At 40.1% G+C, this 21,895-nt stretch overlaps 1 pseudogene; it reads left to right on the forward strand.

The window, feature by feature from the left end:
* Positions 1-171: 171 nt before the first annotated feature.
* Positions 172-21,583, forward strand: LOC121457380 (annotated as a pseudogene).
* The last annotated feature ends 312 nt before the right edge of the window (positions 21,584-21,895 follow it).

Consider the following 21,895-nt stretch of genomic DNA (forward strand, 5'->3'; position numbering starts at 1 on the left):
GAACAGAAAATTAAATAGCAAATATTTTAAATAAATGTAAATAAGACAATTAGATGAAGGCATGAAAAACCTTGGAGACTACCCTGCTAAGAACACTTACACATTTAATAATGTGGATAAAAATCCTTACAGTTGAGACAGGCTAAATAAGTATCTGTTCTTCACAGAGCAATGGAAACAACAAAGTGCATGCCTGCTGAGCCTCAGCCTAGAAGAAGGCAAAATCTTCAGGAGATGCTGACAGAAGTGGGGTTGTCTGTTGACTACTGGCTGCCTAAGCTTCAGGAAAGCTTGGGTGTGACCTGTGCCCAGGCTTTACAACACTTAGAAGAACAAGACCTCCAGAAGCTGAAGTCCCAGACACAATACACACGGGAAGAAAAGGCTCTGGAGAAGCTGCTTGACCTCTCACAGTCACACAGTGTTGCAGAGTTCCAGGAGACTCCAGGGGAGATGATGAACAAGAGACAGGGGCAGGCAGAACAGGCACTGCAGGAACTGAGGGCCTTGCATTCAAAAGGGAAAAGCAGACAGGAAGAGCAAGTGAAGAGGAAAGAAGCAGAACTGAGGCAAGCAATAAAAATCCCTGAAGAGTGCTGGCCAGGGCCTGAAGTGCCCCTAAAAGACATCACAGAAATAATGGAGAGACATCTCAGCCACATAGAACAGATACTACCAAATAGTCAAAATTTCTCAGATCGAGACCTAATAAGATTCACATCTAATGGTCTGGCCCTGCAGGGAATTTATAACACCTACAACCAAAAAGACCCGCTAATGAGGAGAAAAAAGCTACTCAGGGTCCCAAAACAAATTATTCCTCTATGGATCTGAGCAAGGAAAACGAATGGAAGCAAAAGAATTCACATCTTCTGAAGAAGAATCCCTGTTCACTGAAACTGTGGAGAAGTTCGGTCTCAGGTTAACACTGTCAACCAGGGGTGGAGGCTGGGGATTTAATTTGGAAGGAGGAATGGATAAATTCAAACAAGCCAAGTAAAAAGATGTCCACTAGTAACATTCTAATCACACTTATTTCTGCTTATCGATGTTCAGCTACAACCCATTAGCCTCCTTCCACTTTTGCAACAATCAACTCCAGCTCTCCACCACTGCTCTCAAGGAATTGAAAATCATTGAAGAACAACTGGAACACACTGAAGGACTAGACAGATTCCTTGTAGTCAGGAACAGGACTGAAAATTTCTTCAACAGATTTGGCTCTCATGCTAATCAAGGCACTCTGAAACTTGGGGGAATCTACTGCTGGAAGGCCATTTCAGAGGGTTTCAGAAGTGACCAGTTGGGTCATGTGAAGCATCAGACAGCAGAGTCCTTGGATGGTTACATAAAGGGGAGCTACAGTGGCTTTGAAGTTGAAGTTGAGGGAGGGATGACAGCATCAGACTCACACTCAGTTAGATTCTACAAAATTTCAACTGATCAACAGCTCCAAATCAAAGTCCAATTATCTGTCTCCCAGATAGGTGGAGCATCAGAAAAAAATGGAATTGTTCAGTGGACAACTGGTCTTCTTGCCAGCAACAAAACCTGGTGTGTCGTTGACTGAGAACTTCAGCTGGTACCCATTTGGGATATCATCCTGTATAACCACAATAGTGATTTTCAAAACTCCTTTCTGGTGGCTAGCTGCCTGGTAGAAAATTACTCTGCTCTGACAGGCCTTGCTGCCTGATGTGGGAGTGTCATATATCAATCTGTTGATTTCATTGGTTAAGCAATAAAGAAACTGCTTGGCCCTGTGGGTGGAGTAAACAGAAGAAAATGCTGGGAGGAAGAGGAAGTGAGGTCAGACTCGACTGCTCTCCTCTCGGGAGCAGACGCCTGAGAGAGACACCATGCTCCTGGCTCCTGGGCAGACACACGCTATGAAGCTCCAACCCAGGATGGACATAGGCTAGAATCTTCCCGGTAAGCGCACCTAGGGGCGCAACACAGATGATTAGAAATGGGCTAAATTAATATGTGAGAATTAGCTTAGAAGAGGCTAGATAGAAATGGGCCAAGCAGTGATTAAATGAATACAGTTTGTGTGTTGTTATTTCGGGCATAAGCAAGCCGAGCAGGCGGCCGGGGTGCTGGGAACGCAGCCCCGTGCCGCCCCTAATTACTACAGCTGCCCACATTCAGGATGAAGAAGTTATACTGAGTACAATAAAGGAAGCAGGACATTTCCTGGATGATGTGAAATCCTGGAAGGTTTCTGACGCTGAAGAAAAGCTTAACTACCTGATGGATTTTATGCAAGCATTGGCACACAAAACAAAAGGTTATGATGTTTGGATTAATACATACCTCACAAATTGTAATCTAGAGAATTTTCTCATAAGCACTGTCAACTTTTGTAAAAGTTCTTACATTAAAAATCTCAGTTTATTAAATCTCAGTTTCCCAAACTTCTTGAACCTCTTGTCTACAAAGTGAAAAACTTTCCTCAGGTGAAGTCAATCATGCAGTGGATATACCAGACAGAGTCAGAGGAACAGCAAGTTAAAATCACTGAACTGTCTGAATTTTTAAAGATTTTAAAAGAAATTCAAAAATCATTCACAAAAGCAAACATCACATCTGAATCCCCAGAAACAGTGGAAGAAGCTCAAAGAAAGGCTACCTGTGATGTCGCCACAACTCTTAGCTCCTTGTTGAACTATCTCAGAGAAGCAGAGCAGCCAGACATGCAGCTGCTATTACTCTGCATTGCAGCAGGTGCAGGCTATCAGCTGGAAAGCAATGTTTTCCAGCCTCTCCTGGGGTGTGCTGAGATAAACTTCCTACTGGATGAAACACAAACTATCCAACACAGATATCGGGGGCTCAAAACTATCTGCACTGACAGGGCACAGGCATTCCTAGTGCTCAAAGCACTGACCACCACATTTGGAATTATAGCCATTTCTCCAGGAGAAAAAAAACACAACCCATGACATTAAGAAGGCAGCATATGGAGCACTTACTTTATACTAAAGTTGCACATCTTCTCAGAAAGTTTGGAACAGATCATGATTGGGAGAATCTAGAGAATAATTTGAGATTACTCATTGATGGGAACTATGTAGACACCATCTCTTCTTTGCAAATGGATGAGGTAAAAAAGCAATTGCAAGGTCTCCTGAATAAAAGGAAGAAACTTGGGAAAAAATGATGATAGAAATGAAAAAGAGGTGATAGGAAAAGGACCTTTTCTAGACTTACTCCAATGTCTGGGTCTAGAACATTACTACCCAAAAAGGATGAGCAGATCTGACTTCCATCTGATCGATGAGACTTCTGTGTACAATACACAGCCAAGATATGAACAGGAACTTCCCATCAATTTCCTCCAAAAGTTATTGATGTTAGATTGTGGGTTCAGACATCTGGTCTTCAAAAATGATGGAAATGCAGACGCCCAAGACTCTGTAGTTCCCTCCAACCAGGAAAATGATGTTGTTGATCTGTACAAAGAGCTGTTTGATGACAATGATGAAGTCATTAATTGTTCACCCTCTGAATCCCAGCCCCACATTCACCCAATGGACATCCAGATGGCCGTTTTCCACTGTGCAGATGATCTTGCCAGACAATACATTTTGTCCAAACTTTACATTTGTCAATTTGTAATTCCCCTTGTGGTGCCAAATCCCACCACTTTTGAGATGGAATTTTCTCTCTGGTCTCTCAGACAAATCAGGAGAAGCTGGCAAGAGTCAAGTAAATTACCACAGGACAAAAGTTACAATCACAGGAATCAACAGATGTGCTGTGTCTCTACCCTCACTGTGTCCTTCATTAGAATTGGAAATAGCCTCTCTGCTTCCAAATCTCAGATCATGAACTCTCTCCTCAATAAACGTAAACACAACGTGTTTTTTCACAGACACTGCAGAGGAAGCTGCAAAGACTGTCTCCTGATGGAGGGAGTGGTGGAAATCTCCTGGTTCTGTTCTGGGGTCAAGGTGAGGACACATTTGATAAGTGTGTGGCCTTCACCAATCTTCATGGAGATTCCAAAGAACATAGACAACAACTCAGCTTCCTGCAGGATGTCTCTTCTCTCATTGTGATCCTCATGTCAGCTTCTGATAACAATAAAGAAAACTAAAACCTTGTCAGAGACCTGTGGCAGTCATCAAAACCTGTGATATGTCTGATTGATGAAAAGGAAAAATTCATGACTAATAATTCAGGTAGAAGTGTGAGGATTGGCATTAGGAATAGAAATGAAGTAGAATTAACAGTAGAACTCACAACTGCCATTGAACATTTACTAGAAGTCTCTGGCACTGCTCTCAGTATAGAAGACTGTTCATAAATCGCTCTAAAACAAGGATTCATGATTGATGAATACCAAAGAGCATTGAAGGAGGTGAAAGAAAAAGCACTGACAAATAGTAAATTCCTAGAGCAATTCAGGAACCTCAGATAAAAGAAAACTTGCTGCCCCTTCAGGGAAAACTGTGACACCATTGGTGTAGAAGCACAAAGAACTCTATCATCTGTAAGTAAAAGGGCATCGGAGCATTGAACAACACAAGAGTGACATTGAGAAAGAAAAACAAAAAATACGGTGGCAGCAGTTTAAAAAGGCCTTCCCTCTCAATGATTTCATGAAATCTGTCCTACACATTCTCAAAGAAGACTCAGAAAATAACCTAAAATTCTACTTCTTATACTGGTTAAATGTGGTTTTGGAAAATCTAATTATGGAACACTTGGAGATTTTACATGGAAAACAACAATATTTGTGGTAACAGGTACAGGCAGAAAAGCAGAAAGCACAAAAGAGCAGCTCCCTGACACTCTGGCAGAATCATAAAGAAGCCAACTCTACCGAGATTCTTAACTGCACTTTAGGAATTGAGCATCTTCTCTGAGAAGTTGCCCAGATATATGAAGCTCTGGGATAAATTTCTTCCTCTAGAGACAGCCTTTTTTTCCATCTCCCCCAGATTGCTGCAGATCTGATGGTGGCTGGTGTTCCCATTGAGCTGATGGATGGGGATGCTTCACATGTGCCTCTAAAGTGGGTGGCAGCTGTTTTTGACAGGATCTCAGAGAAAGTTGGAGACAAAAGGTTGTTTGTTCTCTCTGTCCTTGGCCTACAGAGCTCAGGTAAGTCCACCCTACTGAATGCAATGTTTGGGTTGGAGTTCACAGCCAGTGCAGGCAGGTGCACCAAGGGGGACTACATGCAGCTCCTGAAGGTGGAAGAGACATTTACAGAGGAACTTGGCTTTGATTTTGTGCTTGTTGTAGACACAGAAGGACTTTGGGCTCCAGAACTCAACAACAAATCTCAGAATTGGGACAATGAGTTGGCAACATTTGTCAATCGCCTTGCAAACTAGACTCTGATCAATATTTTTGGGGGGAAATCCATCAGAGATGCAGGATATCCTACAAATTGTTGTCCAGGCCTTTTTGAGAATGAAACAAGTGAAAATCTCCCCCAGTTGCATCTTTGTCCATCAGAATGTGGGAGAAGTTACAGCTAAATACCAAAACATTGAAGGCCAAAGGAGATTGGAACAGAGACTGGATGAGATGAAAGCATTAGCTGCTGAACAGGAAGAGTGCTCAAAAATAACCCACTTCAGCGATGTAATTAGATTTGATGTCAATAGTCATGTCTACTACTTTGCTCACCTCTGGGATGGCAATCCACCAATGGCTCCTCCCAATCCTCACTATAGCTACAATGTCCAGGAGTTGAAAACTGGGATTCTTAGGACTGCCCAGCAGGAATCCCAGGGAAGGATCATGAAGAATTCAGATGTAAAATTCCGAGTTCAGGATTTATGGAAAGCCCTGGTCAGTGAGAATTTCATTTTTAGTTTAAGGAATACCCAAGAGGTCATAGCCATGAGTAAACTGGAATCCATGTATAACCACTGGACCTGGGAGCTGAGGAGCCATGTTCTGGACTTACAGAATCAGTCGAACAATCAGATTCAGAATGGGAAAATCCTGACTCTCATAACTAATACCCTGGAGGGTCCAGTAAGTACAAAATATGAAACCATCAAGAAAAAATTTGACATGTATTTTAAAGAAGACCCAGATAGTGAAACATTGGATCAATGGAAAGCAACTTTTGAAAATAGGCTACTAATGCTTAAAGATGCACTTATTTCAGATACCAGAAAGAAATGCAATGAGCTCTTCAGTCTTAAACAAAGCCAAGAAAAACTAGATAAACGAAAGTCAAGAATATGAAAATGAACTGTTAGAGAGGAGCCAGGAGTTGGCTTTAGATGTGAAGGGTAAAGAATTAAGTGATAAAGAGTTCCGTGAGAAATTCAATCAAATTTGGACAAGTTGGATCTACAAAGTGTCTTCTACTGTACCCCTTGTCACAGAGCCTGACATTGATTCAGACGCTAAAAACTTTTTCCTATAGTGTTTTAAAAAGGACAAAAATATTTCAGAAAGACTAAAGAAAAAGAATGGGGAAATGTTTGACATCAATAATGACAAGCATGTCCAAATAAAAAAAAAGGTGTTATATAATTTCAAAAAGATTAGAAACTTGCCATAAAGAGTCAATTAATAAAACTACCAACAACATTTATTTAAAAATTGATGAAATAATTAAAAACATTTGGAAGCAAAAGCGTGATTACAGTCAGCATGATTTTCATGAAATTCTGATGATAATAGGAAATGAACTGAAATCTGTTTCCCCTGAGGAAGAATACACATTTACCAGAGACTACACCATTGACTTATCATTGTGCCTATTCCAAAGAGCACCTAAGAGTTTCAAAGAAAAGCATAAGGCTTTTAAAAGAGCAAATGATCCTGTGAACTATCTGGGGAGCAAGAAAGACAATTTCTTCACGAGTTTTAAGATCTCCTGCCAAAGTGCCAACTCTGTCACATCTTTTTCTCTGGCTCAAGCTCACTCCTGCTATCTCTGCCACAATATGGGAAAAAATGGGCCTTAAAGTAGCTGGGGACATGAGAATCACATGTGCTGAATTTATTGGAAACAGGGCTAACCTGGAGAAACATGTTCTCATTTCTCTGGCAGAAAAAGAAAACTTTGATAAGTATTGGCAGTACATTCATCATCCAGAATCCTTTTTCAGGGAATACATTAGAGACCACATTAGAAGACACTGTTCAAAAAAGGAAGGTGAAAAAATAAAGACTTTTTTAAAAATAAGTCTAGAAGACATAAAGAATGCCATCCTCTCTGCCATTCATAAGACCACAGAAGTAGCAAATGAAAGCAGCACTGCTTCTCACTGGTTGGATTTGTTCTGTGATCACCTAGGGAGCCACCTGATCTTTCCAAGAAGAGACCTCATAAGCATCGAGCACCAGGAGATAAAGGACGCTGAGTTTCTCAAAGAAGCCATGAGTGTAGCTTTGGATCCTGCACTGAGAAAAGTTGAAGAGTACTGCTCAAGTAAGCCCATAGATGAAATGGTTCCTGACATTGAGAAAATTCTCTCTGAGCATCTCTGTGGCTGCTGGAAGCAGTGTCCTTTTTGTAAAGCAATTTGTACCAACACCATTCCCGAGCATGCTGGAGACCACAGTGTGCCATTCCACCGTCCTCGGGCTGTCAATGGATGGTATTATCATAATACTGATTACTTTGACATTAACTGCTGTACTATTTCTGTAGCAAGTAACAATACATTTACTTTAAATGACGTCCAGTGGTTCCCATACAAGAAATATCGAGCAGCAGGAGGTGATTTTGCCACATGGATCATCACCCCAGACTCATCTACCCAGCCATATTAGAAATGGTTTATCTGTCACTTCAGATCAGAGCTAGAAAAGAATTATGGAAAAAATTTTACAGACTTAGGTACTATTCCAGATTCATGGACCAAAATCACAAAGGAAGAAGTACTTAATGACTTGAAAAAACAGTATTTGCCACACACAGAACATTAGCACTGCCACACAAATTTCACATTAGGCTAATGGCAATTTAGGTAGCTTCTTCAAGGTTCTACCTTTAAAATGAAATAAGTAAAAACAAATTAATTAACATTTCAATATTTGAAGATTTTCTTCTAAGAAAAACCCTTTTCTCCTTTGCTTTCTTCTGCTTAAACATAATGTGCTAAACATGAGAATGTATGATAAAATCAGTATCCATTCAAAATCCTCTTTCATACTTGATTATTTCTAGTATGCATTTAAATATTTAGTGACTTGGAAAAAGTTGTCTCTTTAGAAGGAGATGCTAGTATTTCTGGCTGTGACAGAGTCCTTTAGAACAACTGGGTGGGAAACTCAACCAGCAAATACATCTGAGGAAATACTACATTAAATTAGTTTAAATAGATGTTTTCACCCACTCTAATTATGGGAAAACTTTGCTAATTTTCGTTGTATCAACCGTTATTAATTATTAAGGTTGTCAAAGTAGAGCAATTTAAATAGCCTCTCTTCTGGAAAAAACAGTCAACATTTACTCAGAACAAAGCCATGGATTCAGGAAAGATTTTCACACAAATAAGGGGAAAATAAAAAAATACCTAGTTTTTCTTATTATATTATTACTCTTTTTCCATTATATCTTTGTATTTTTCTGTTGATCATTGAAAATAAACACAAATCACAAATATTAGTATTGAAACCTGGAGTACATAGCTCAAACTCTATCACCTATAACAGTGACATGCCTGCAAGTTGTACACCTGCAATAGTAACACAAATGTTGTAGGATTAACCAAACACTTCATGATTGAGTTTAAGACCCTTTCCATGAGTGGATCCATACTTGACACTGCTAAAAAGGCCTAGAATCTGATACTAGATAGGCCTTAGGCCTATGAGAACACCTATTACCATTATTGTAAATTGTATATAAAGTAACATGATGATAAAATTATTGCTATTCACATAGATCAGTTCTTTGCTCCACCTGCATCAGAGAAGCTTCTTATAGTACAAGGGAATTAACACAGAGACCTACAAGTGGACAATGTGCAGAGAGGGAGAGACCTAAGAGCACTCAGTCCTAAATGGCACATGTTCATCAAATCCTTCTCATTGAGACTCAGAGCTATGCTAAAGAGGAGGCCAAGAGATTGTAAGATCTAGAGTTGAAACATAACTCCAAGAAAGAGTACCTGAGAAACATCACAGGGCTGATGCACATGTGAACTCACAGAGACTGTCGCTGTACACAAGATCTGTTCAGCTTCAAGCCTGACAGGGTCCTAGCCCGGAGGGGGAAATTGGACACAGTATTGCAAGAAAAATTAAGAAGCTGTCTACCAAAGAAAACGAGCCTACAAATCACAATCCCAGAGAATTTAGACAAAATGAGGACTCTAAAAGAGACTTACATAGATCTAATCTACATGGGAAGTAGAAAAAGACAAGTCTCCTGAGTAAATTGGGAGCACGGGGACCATGGGAGAGGGTTGAATGGGAGGGGAGAGGCAGGGAGGGGAACAGAGAAAAATGTATAGCTCAATAAAAATCAATTAAAAAAAGAAGCTGTCTGCAACTGATACTTGCTATCCAAGGAAAATCACTATTTTCCAGTGGAGTCCCACTGGGTGTATTATCTCCACTGCAGGCAGACTCCACACCTAGTCTAGTTTGTTTGATGAACAACAAACAAACTCAATGATATTTATGTGGACTTTTTGTCTCGTTTTGTTTTATGTGGACATTTTTTGTCTTTATGGGTTTTTTACTTGTTTATATTGATTTTCACTTGTTTTAGTATTCTTAGGGTGTTTTCATGCATTATTTTTGTTGTTTTCTTTATTTTGTTTGATAGTGGTTTTTTGGGGGAAAGAGAGATATGAATGACAATGTTTTTTTACATGCATAATGGAATTTTATTAGCTTCTAAAGAATAAAGTTTTCCAGGAAATACAAAAATTATACTGAGGGAGATAACTCAGGCTCAGAAGGTCTAATGTCTTATTTTTCTCTTATATGTGGTCCTTTTCTTAACTCTTCAGTTCTGTTATTTTTTTATTACTTTAAAAATAATACCAGTTTAAATTTCTACTTCCTCCCCTCTTCACACTTCTTTCCCTCTCCTCCACACACCCTGCCCCCACTCCCCTACAGTCCTAATAGAGGGCAAGCCACTTGCCCTGTGGGAAGTCCAAGGCCTTCCCTACTACATCCAGGCTTGGAAAGGTATGCATGTAAAGAGAATAGGATCCCCAAAACCAGTATATGCAGAAGAGACAAATCCCAGTACCATCGTCATTGGTCCCTCAGTCTGCCCCTACTGTCAACCATATTTAAAGGGACCAGTTTGATTCCATGCTCCTTCAGTCCCAGTCCAGTTAGAGTTGGTGAGTTCCTATTAGCTCAGGCACACTGCCTCAGTGGATGGACCAACCCCTTGTGGTCCTGACTTCCTTGCTCACATTCTCCCTCCTTTATTTCTTCAACTGAATGCTGGGATCTCAGTCCAGTGCTCTGATTTGGGTCTCTGTCTCTGTCTCCATCTGTTGCTGGATGAAGGTTCTATGCTGATATTCAAGATAATAATCAGTCTGACTATGGGTCAAGGCCAGTTAAGGACCCTCTCCTCCACTGCCCAGGGTCCCCACTGGAGTCATCCTAGTGGACTCCTGGGAGCTCCTTCAGAGCCAAGCCTCTTGCCAACCCCAAAACGGCTCCCTATATTAAGATATGTCCTTCCCTGCTCCCATATCCTTCCTTCCTCCATCTCAACTATTGGATTCCCCCAAACTATCCCCACTCCTCCCCTTCTTGCCCCTCCCTCCCTGTCTCCACTTCCCTCCACCTCCCACCCCCATGCTCCAAACTTTTGCCCGGTGATCTTGTCTGTATTCAATTGCCAGGTGGATTCACCTTATTTCTTAGCTTCTCTAGCATCATGAACTATAGACTCAATGTCCTTTGTTTATGGCTAATAATCCACTAATGTGTGAGTACATACCACATTCATATTTTTGGGTCGGGGTTATCTCACTCAGGAAAGTGTTTCTACTTCCATCCATTTGCATGCAAAATTCAAAATGTCATTCTTTTTACCACTGAGTAGTACTCTAATGTGTATATGTGCCATGCTTTCTTTATCCATTTTTCCATTGAGGGGCATCTAGGCTGTTTCCACATTCTGGCTATTACAAATAATGCGGCTATAAACATAGTTGAACAAATGCTTTTGTAGTATGAGTGGGCATCTCTTGGTATTGCTGGATTCTGAGGTAGGTTGACTCCCAATTTTCTGAGAAAATGCCATACTGATTTCCAAAATGTTTGCACAAGTTTGCATTCGCACCAGCAATGGATAAGTGATTCCCCATACTCCACAACCTGTCCAGCATATGTTATCATTGGTGTTTTGATTTTAGCTAATGTGACAGGTGTAAGATGGTATCTCAAAGTTGGTCTGATTTCCATTCCGCTGATAGCTAAAAAAGTTGAACAAGTTCTTAAGTATCTTTTGGCCATTTGAAATGCTTTTGTTGAGAAATATCTGTTTAGTTCACTACCACATTTTTAAAAAATATTTAGAATTTTAATGTCTAGTTTCTTGAGTTCTTTATATATTCTGGAGATCAGTCCTTTGATGTGGGGTTGGTGAAAATCTTCTCCAATTCAGTAGGTTGGTTTTTTATCTTATTGACTGTGTCCTTTGCTTTACAGAAGCTTCCCAGATTCAGGAGGTCCCATTTATTCATTGTTGCTCTTATTGTCTGTGCTACTGGGGTTATACATAGGAAGTGGTCTCCTGTGCCCATGCATTTCAGGCTACTTCCTACTTTCTCTTCTATGAGGAGATGACAACACAAAGTTCTGTCAAAGCAGAGATAAGGATGGAGAAGGTAGATAAAAAATACATTGTTTTAAAATTTCAAAGAATTAATAAGAATATTATTTTTAAAGTGCATGTTCTAGGTGCACCTGAGAATAATTTTTGATTACACTATTTTTAATAACAGCAATAAGAAACTTATATACCTGCTATTTTGTTGTTATTGTTCTTGGTGGTGATGTAAGTGGTATGTTTCTGTGTGTGTGTGTGTGTGTGTGTGTGTGTGTGTGTGTGTTTGTGTGTGTGTGTGTGTATGTGTCTGTTCTTTTGTTTTGCAGGTATGAGATTATTTCATGGGCTTTCATGGACATAGTTTACCTCCTTTAGTTGGAGTTTTCTTTCTAGTACCTTCTGTAGGGTAGCAATTATAGATAGATATTACTTAAATATGCCTTAAATGGAATATTTTATTTTCTCCAACTATGGTGATTGTAAGTTTTGCTGGATATAGTAATTTGGGTAGGTATCTGTGGTCTCTTATTTAGAGTCATGGTTGAAACTCTAAAAGTCAGGTTTAATCCTAATATGTCTGCCTTTATAAGTTACTTGGTAATTTTCCCTTGCAGCTTTTAGAATTTTTTTCTTTCATCTGTACTTTCAGTGTTTTGATTATTATGTAGCAAGGGGATATTTTTTTCTGGTCCAATCTTTCGAGAGTTCTGAATGCTTCTTATACCTTGATAGGCACCTCCTTTTTTAAGTTAAAAAGATTTTCATCTATGATTTTGTTGAAAATATTTTGAGGTTTGACCTGGTATTCTTTTTCTTCCACCATGTTTATTATTCTTCGGTTGGTCTTTTCATAGTGCACCAGATTTCGTCTATGTTTTATACCAGAATTTTTTTTAGATTTAACATTTTATTTGACTGATGTGCCCATTTCTTCTATTGTATCTTCAATGCCTAAGAGAGATTTTTTTATTCCATGTCTTGTATTCTGTTGGTGACCTTGCCTCTGTAGTTACTAATTGAGTTCATCAATTTTTCATTTTCAGGATTCGCCCAGTTTGTCTTTTCTTTATTGCTTCTATTTCCATTTTCAGGTATCAAACAGGTTTATTCGTTTGTTTGTTTTTTTTTTAACTATTGGTCTATATTTTGTTGGCTTTTTTTTTAAAAGGATTAATTTATTTCATTTTATTGTTTGTATTTTCCTGCATCTTTCCTGGGAATTTTTAGTTTCTTCTTTCAGAACCTTAATATAGCCATAATATAGCTAGATTTAAGGTCTTTTTATTTATTTTTTAATTAAAATTTTTTACCTCTTCCCATTTCTTCCCTCTCCCTCCCCTTCCCCCTTCCTCTCCAGTCCAAAGAGCAGTCAGGGTTCCCTGCCCTGTGGGAAGTCCAAGGTCCTCCCCGCTCCATCCAGGTCTAGGAAGGTGAGCATCCAAACAGACAAGGCTCCCACAAAGCCAGTACATGCAGTAGGATCAAAACCCAGTGCCATTTTCCTTGGCTTCTCAGTCAGCCCTCATTGTTCGCCACGTTCAGAGAGTCCGGTTTGATCACATGCTCCATCAGTTCCAGTCCAGCTGGCCTTGGTGAGCTCCCATTATATCAGCCCCACCTTCTGAGTGGGTGGGCGCACCCCTCCCGGTCCTGACTTCCTTGCTCAGGTTCTCCCTCCATCTGTTCCTCATTGGGACCTTGGGAGCTCAGTTCAGTGCTCCAATGTGGGTCTGTCTCTATCTCCATCCATCACCAGATGAAGGTTCTATGGTGATATGCAAGATATTCATCAGTATGGCTATAGGACAGGGCCATTTCAGGCTCCCTCTCCTCAGCTGCCCAAAGAACTAGCTGGGGACATTTCCATGGACACCTGGGAACCCCTCTAGAGTCAAGTCTCTTGCCAACCCTAAAATGGCTCCCTTAATTAAGATATATACTTCCCTGCTCCCATATCCACCCTTCCTTCATCCCAACTGTCCCATTCCCCCAAGCTTTCCCCATCCTCCCCTTCTCACTTTTCTCTTCCCATCTCCCATAAGGTCTTTTTCTTGTGTTTCATTTACGTTGTAATATTCAGGCTCTGCTGTGTTGACATAGCAGGCTCTCACGCAGGGTTCAGTTGTCCTGGATATTATTGATTATGTTCTTATTCTGACTTCTAGTTTGGGTTTGGGATGTTTATAGAACAACGCACTGATTTATGAGTTTCTGTGGTGCACGGCTGTTTTGTTTCCTGGTTTCTGTTTCCTCTCTAGGTTTTCCCAGATGGCTGTGTGTTGCCTGTTTTTCTCTGGGCTTCTCAGCTGGCATGTTCATAAAGAATGTTTGTTGTGTTGGAGGCTGAGATATAGTGATGAGTGGCAGGAGGATAGAAGGGATGGTTTGTGTGCTGCTGGTGATCTGTTACAGAACTAGGGACAAGACTGAGGGATAGGGTCTTGGGGACCAGAGAAGGGGAGAGGAAAAGTTCTAAAGGAGGCCTTCCAAGTTTTTTGCCAGTCATGGTTTATGTTTGAGCAGGAGATGTCTTCTGGAGGTAGAGGTTGGGATACTGCAACAAATGGGGCATGAGGTTAGGAGTGGATGGTTTGTAGGATCCGCAGGAACTGTGGACAAGAAAGAAGTGAGGCTGCAGCTGGCAATCTGTTGCAGTGCTACGGATAATACTGAGTAATTGGGTCTATCAGAACAGAAAGAGCTCTAATCTTGTAATGATTTAAAGCAAGTAATTTAGTTGGGCAACAATTATAGATAAATGACAATTATATATAAGGTCTATTTCCACATACTATAAGCTAGTATCTTTAAAAAAAGTCTTTAATCCACAAAGCATTAAAATATCAAATTATTTTATCTGTTTATCAATTTAAAATGTCTCTACAGAGCAAACAAAAAAAAATCATTTTATTGCATTATTCCTGTGGTTTTCTTTCCAATTGTAGTTAATATCTTAATTTTTAATATGTTATTTAAGAACTCTAATAAGGCTGTCATTAATATTTTAAAACATAAAATATTTATATGTGCCTAGTGTCTTTGTCTTTCATTTATATGGCAAAAGACAGCCATTTCATGGTAAAATTGCAGTATATTCAGATGGAGAAAGGATGAGTGGAAAGAGACACCGTTCTATAGTTTAAGGACAAATTCTTGCATGAAGTTGCAAAAAGGAATGTGCAGGTACGCATTTGAAAAGCTACATAGGGACATGCTATTAAAAGCTAAACTCTATTCTGAGTTATACATCAGCTAGAGCAGGTGATATGGACAGATGAAAAACAAGGTTCAACAGTCACTGGTATCAGCAAACCCAAATGCATAGAGATGGTGGTGTGTGCAAAGTCCAGAAGATGATAGCGACAGAGGTACCAACACTACCATAGATAAGGATGGCCACCTAACAGGATTGGACTTTGGAATGACTAATTGCCTTTGTACCTGTTTCTTATTAAGTTTCCAACCTGGAGATATGATAGGAAATCTCTGTGTGGAAATTCAGTATTCTCTGAATGAAGGTTTTTTTTAATTTATTTATTTATTAAAGATTTCTGTTTCTTCCCTGCCACCGCCTCCCATTTCCCTCCCCCTTCCCCAAATAAGTCCCCCCTCCCCCTCAGCCCGAAAAGCAATCAGGGTTCCCTGACCTGTGGGAAGTCCAAGGAACCCCCACTTCCATCCAGGTCTAGTAAGTTGAGCATCCAAACTGCCTAGGCTCCCACAAAGCCAGTGCGTGCAGTAGGATCAGAAACCCATTGCCATTGTTCTTGAGTTCTCAGTAGTCCTCATTGTCCGCTATGTTCAGAGAGTCCGGTTTTATCCCAGGCTTTTTCAGACCCAGGCCAGCTGGCCTTGGTGAGTTCCCAATAGAATATCCCCATTGTCTCAGTGTGTGGGTGCACCCCTTGCGGTCCTGAGTTCCTTGCTCGTGCTCTCTCTCCTTCTGCTCCTGATTTGGACCTTGAGACTTATGTCGGGTGCTCCAATGTGGGTCTCTGTCTCTGTCTCCTTTCATCGGCTGAGGAAGGTTAATAGTCAGGAGGATGCCTATATGTTTTTCTTTGGGTTCTCCTTATTTAGCTTCCCTAGGATCACTAATTATAGGCTCAATGTCCTTGGTTTATGGCTAGAAACCAAATATGAGTGAGTACATCCCATGTTCCTCTTTTTGGGTCTGGCTTACCTCACTCAGGATAGTGTTTTCTATTTCCATCCATTTGCATGCAAAATTCAAAAAGCCCTTGTTTTTTACTGCTGAGTAGTACTCTAATATGTATATATTCCATACTTTCTTCATCCATTCTTCTATTGAAGGGCATCTAGGTTGTTTCCAGGTTCTGGCTATCACAAACAATGCTGCTATGAACATCATAGAGCATATACTTTTGATGTATGATAAGGCCTCTCTTGGGTATATTCCCAAGAGTGGTATTGCTGGGTCCAGGGGTAAGTTGATCCTGAATTTCCTGAGAAACCGCCACACTGCTTTCCAAAGTGGTTGCACAAGTTTGCATTCCCACCAGCAATGGATGAGTGTACCCCTTTCTCCACAACCTCTCCAACAAAGGCTATCATTAGTGATTTTTATTTTAGCCATTCTGACAGGTGTAAGATGGTATCTTAAAGTTGTCATGATTTGCATTTCCCTGATCGCTAAGAAAGTAGAGCATGACCTTAAGTGTCTTTTGGCCATTTGAAGTTCTTCTGTTGAGAATTCTCTGTTCAGCTCAATGCCCCATTTTATAATTGGGTTGATTAGCCTTTTATGATCTAGTTTCTTGAGAACTTTATATATATTGGAGATCAGACCTTTGTCAGCTGCGGGGTTGGTGAAGATCTTCTCCCAGTCAGTGGGTTGCCTTTGTGTCTTAGCGACAGTGTCCTTTGCTTTACAGAAGCTTCTCAGTCTCAGAAGGTCCCATTTATTCAATGTTACCCTTAATGTCTGTGCTGCTGGGGTTATACTTAGGAAGCAGTCTCCTGTGCCCATGTGTTGTAGAGTACTTCCCACTTTCTCTTCTATCAGCTTCAGTGTGTTCTGACTGATATTGAGGTCTTTAATCCATTTGGACTTGAGTTTTGTGCATGGTGATAGATATGGGTCTGTTTTCATTCTTCTACAGGTTGACATCCAGTTTTGCCAGCACAATTTGTTGAAGATCCTCTCTTTTTTCCATTGTGTACTTTTAGCTCCTTTATCGAAATTCAGGTGTTCATAGGTTTGTGGGTTAATGTCAGGGTCTTCTATTCGGTTCCATTGGTCGACTTCTCTGTTTTTATGCCAATACCAAGCTGTTTTCAATACAGTAGCTCTGTAGTAGAGTTTGAAGGCAGGGATGGTAATGCCTCCAGACGATCATTTCTTGTATAAGATTGTTTTGGCTATCCTGGGTGTTTTGTTTTTCCATATAAAGTTGATTATTGTCTTCTCCAGATCTGTGAAGAATTTTGATGGTATTTTGATGGAAATTGTATTGAATCTATAGATTGCTTTTGGTAGAATTGCCATTTTTACTATGTTGATCCTCCCAATCCAGGAGCAAGGGAGATCCTTCCATTTTCTGGTGTCCTCTTCAATTTCATTCTTCAAAGACTTAAAGTTCTTGTCAAATAGATCTTTCACATCCTTGGTCAGAGTTACCCCAAGATATTTTATGCTATTTGTGGTTATCGTGAAAGGTGATGCTTCTCTAATTTCCCTCTCTGTTTCCTTATCCTTAGTGTATAGGAAGGCCACTGATTTTTTTGAGTTGGTCTTGTATCCTGCCACATTACTAAAGGTATTTTTCAGCTGTAGGAGTTCTTTGGTAGAGTTTTTGGGGTTGCTTATTTATACTATCCTGTCATCTGCAAATAACGAGAGCTTACCTTCTTCTTTTCCTATACGAATCCCCTTGATCCCCTTATGTTGTCTTATTCCTATTGCTAGAACTTCAAGCACTATATTGAAGAGGTATGGAGAGAGGGGACAGCCTTGTCGTAATCCTGATTTTAGTGGGATTGCTTTGAGTTTTTCTCCATTTAATTTAATGTTAGCTGTCAGCTTGCTGTAAATAGCTTTTATTGTATTTAGGTATGACCCTTGTATCCCTAATCTCTCCAAGACTTTTATCATAAAGGGGTGTTGAATTTTGTCAAATGCTTTTTCAGCATCTAATGAAATGATCATATGGTTTTTTTCTTTCAGTTTATTTATATGGTGGATTACATTGATAGATTTGTGTATGTTGAACCAGCCCTGCATCTCTGGGATGAAGCCTACTTGATCATGATGGATAATTTTTCTAATTTATTCTTGGATTCGGTTTGCCAGCATTTTATTGAGAATTTTTGTGTCGATATTCATGAGTGAGATAGGCCTGTAATTCTCTTTCTTGGTTGGGTCTTTATGTGGCTTTGGTATTAGGGTAACTGTAGCTTCATAAAAGGAATTTGGCAATGTCTCTTCTGTTTCTATATTGTGAAATACATTACGGAGTATAGGTTTTAGCTCTTCTTGGAAGTTCTGGTAGAATTCTGCATTGAAACCATCTGGTCCTGAGCTTTTTTTGGAAGGGAGATTTTTGATAATGATTTCTAGGTCTTCGCAACTAACAGGTCTATTTAGATCGTTCACCTGGTCTTGGTTTAGCTTTGGTATGTGGTACTTATCTAAAAAAAAGTCCATTTCTTTTGCATTTTCTAGTTTTGTGGCATACAGGCTTTTGTAGTAAGATCTAATGACTCTCCAAATTTCCTCTGTGTCTGTGGTTATGACCCCCTTTTCATTTCTGATCTTATTTATTTGCGTGTTCTCTCTCTGCCGTTTAATTAGTTTGGATAGGGGTTTGTCGATCTTGTTGATTTTCTCCAAGAACCAACTTTTTGTTTCAATGATTCTTTGGACTGTTTTCTGTGTTTCTATTTTGTTGATTTCAGCCCTCAGTTTGATTATTTCCAGTCTTCTGCTCCTTCTGGGCGCATCTGCTTCTTTTTTTTCAAAAGCTTTCAGGTGTGCTATTAAGTCTCCAATGTATGCTTTCTCTGTTTTCTTTAAGTGGGCACTTAGTGCTATGAACTTTCCTCTTAGCACTGCTTTCATAGTGTCCCATAGGTTTGAGTATGTTGTCCCTTTATTTTCATTAAATTCAAGGAAGACTTTAATTTCTTTCTTGATTTCTTCCTTGACCCTGGTGTGGTTCAGTAGTTGACTGTTCAGTTTCCATGAGTTTGTTGGCTTTCTGGAGGTAGGATTGTTGTTGAATTCTAACTTTAATCCGTGCTGATCTGATCAGACACAGGTGGACACTGATATGTTTTTGCATCTGTGGAGGTTTCCTCTGTTTCCGAGTATGTGGTCAATTTTTGAGAAGGTTCCATGAGCTGCAGAGAAGAAGGTATATTCTTTCCTATTTGGGTGGAATGTTCTATAGATGTCTGTTAAGTCCATTTGCTTCATTACCTCCAGTAGTTCTCTTACTTCTCTATCAGGTTTCTTTCTGATTGACCTGTCCATTGCTGAGAGAGGTGTATTGAAGTCTCCTACTACTAGTGTGTGTGGTTTGATGTCTGCTTGTGTTTTAGTAATATTTCTTTTACATAAGTGGGTGCTTTTATTTTTTATTTTTTTTGTTTGTTTTTTGTTTTTTGAGACAGGGTTTCTCTGTGACTTTGGAGCCTGTCCTGGAACTAGCTCTTGTAGACCAGGCTGGCCTCGAACTCACAGAGATCCGCCTGTCTCTGCCTCCCAAGTGCTGGGATTAAAGGCGTGCGCCACCACCGCCCGGCTAAGTGGGTGCTTTTATATTAGGGGTTTAAATATTCAGGATGAGACTTCATCCTGAAAAATTGTTCCTGTTATGAGTATAAAGTGTCCATCTCGATCTCTTTTGATTTATTTTAGTTTGAAGTCAGTTTTGTTAGAAATTAATATGGCCACACCTGCTTTTTTCTTAGGACCATTTGCTTGAAAGAACTTTTCCCAACCCTTTACTCTGAGTAGATGCCTGTCTTTGTGGTTGAGATGTGTTTCTTGCAAACAGCAGAATGTTGGATCCTGTGTTCGTATCCAATCTCTTAGCCTGTGCCTTTTTATAGGTGAATTGAGACCATTATTATTAAGTGATATTAATGACCAGTGGTTGTTAACGCCGGATATTCTTATTGTTTTTGGAAGTAGAATTTGTGTGTCTCCCTTCTTTGAGTTGTGCTAGTGAAGGGTCGCTAGATGCCTCAGTTATTGTATGCAGTGTTGGCAATGTTGGATGCCTTGGGTTGCGATTTTCCTTCTATTATTTTCTGTAGGGCTGTATTCCAGGCTACGTATTGTTTAAATTTGTTCTTTTTTTTTTTTTGGTTTTTCGAGACAGGGTTTCTCTGTGGTTTTGGAGCCTGTCCTGGAACTAGCTCTTGTAGACCAGGCTGGTCTCGAACTCACAGAGATCCATCTTCCTCTGCCTCCCGAGTGCGGGGATTAAAGGCATGTGCCACCACCTGGAATGTCTTGTTTTCTCCATTTATAGTGAACGAAAGCTTGGCTGGGTATAGTATTCTGGGCCTGCATCCATGGTCTCTTAGCTTCTGCAGTACTTCTATCCAGGATCTTCTGGCTTTCATTGTTTCCATAGAGAAATCAGGTGTAAGTCTGATCGGTTTACCTTTATAAGTTACTTGGCCTTTCTCCTTTGGAGCTCTTAGTATTCTTTCTTTAACCTGTATATTTTGTGTTTTGAATATTATATGGCGAGGGGATGTTTTTCTTTGATCCAGTCTGTTTGATGTTCTGTATGCTTCTTGAATATTCAAAGGAATATCTTTCTTTATGTTGGGAAAGTTTTCTTCCATAATTTTGTTCAAAATATTTTCTGGGCCTTTGAGCTGTGACTCTTCTCCTTCTTCTATTCCTATTATTCTTAGGTTTGGTCTTTTTATTGTGTCCCATAATTCCTGAATGTTTTGTGATGAGAATTTGTTGGCTTTGCAGTTTTCTTTGATCAGAGCATTTATTTTCTCTATGGTGTCCTCAGAATCTGAGATTCTTTCTTCTATTTCTTGTATTCTATTGATTATGCTTGTTTCTGTAGGCTCTGCTCATTGACTTAGATTTTCCATATCCAGCTGGTCCTCAGTTTGTGTTTTCTTCCTTGCTTCCATTTTAGTTTTCAATTCTTGAACTGTTTCCATTACCTGTTTGATCATTCTTTCTTGGTTTCCCAGGGTATTATGTACGTATTTACTCATTTCTTCAAATTTTTGGTTATACTTCTCATCCATTTCTATAAGGGCATTTTTCACATGTTGTTTAAGGGACTCTATTGATTTCATAAAGTCAATTTTTTCCACTTCTTCTGTGTTAGGGTGTTGAAGACCTTCTGTTGTAAGATCATTGGGTTCTGGTGTTTTCATGCTGTTTTTCAGATTATTGGGTGAATTCTTGCCTTGGCACCTGCCCATCTCCTCCTATCGATGCTATCTAAGGGGTGTGTTAAAACTGGTTCAGGTTTCCCTGCTGGCCAGGGGCTCCTCTTACAAAATGCCCTTGCTCTGTTTCCTGGTTCCTGCCGGGGGCCAAGATCCCTCTCACCCCTCAGAAGGGTCTTCCGGAATAGGATCCGGCTCCTCCTTTGCCAGGGACCTCCCCAACCGAAGGCCTACCTCTTTGATTTAATTGTAGTGAGGTGATCTGCTCTCGGTGTTGCACGCGGTCCCTGCAGCCTGCTTCTGCTGCCACCACGGTTCCCGCCACCTGCGGCCTGTGTCCTCTGCTACCGCTCCGGTCCCAGCTGGTCCCAGCTGGTCCCTGTCGGTCCCTGCCAGCTGCGGAGGGCGTCCTCCGGCCGCCTCCGCCGTCCGGTGTTCTGAATGAAGGTTTTTGAGTATGTTATAAAGTTTCTCCTTGAAAGACAATTTTCAGCTTCAAGCAGAAACAGGAACACATAGGATAGTTAAAACAATTTTGTATGATAAAAGAACTGCTGAAGGTAACACTCTCCCTTATTTCAAGGTGTACTACAGAGTGACAATAATGAAAACAGCATGGTATCAGTACAACACAGACCTATTGGAATTACACCCAACTTTTTAATTGAGAATCTAAAACCCAGAGAGGCTTGGACAGATATTTTGCAGACTCTAATAGTCTACTGATACCAGCTCAGACTACTATACATAGCA

This window comes from Microtus oregoni, unplaced genomic scaffold (assembly GCF_018167655.1).
Source record: "Microtus oregoni isolate MIOR12 unplaced genomic scaffold, Mior012 000016F_ref0000370, whole genome shotgun sequence".
Taxonomy (NCBI): Eukaryota; Metazoa; Chordata; class Mammalia; order Rodentia; family Cricetidae; genus Microtus; species Microtus oregoni.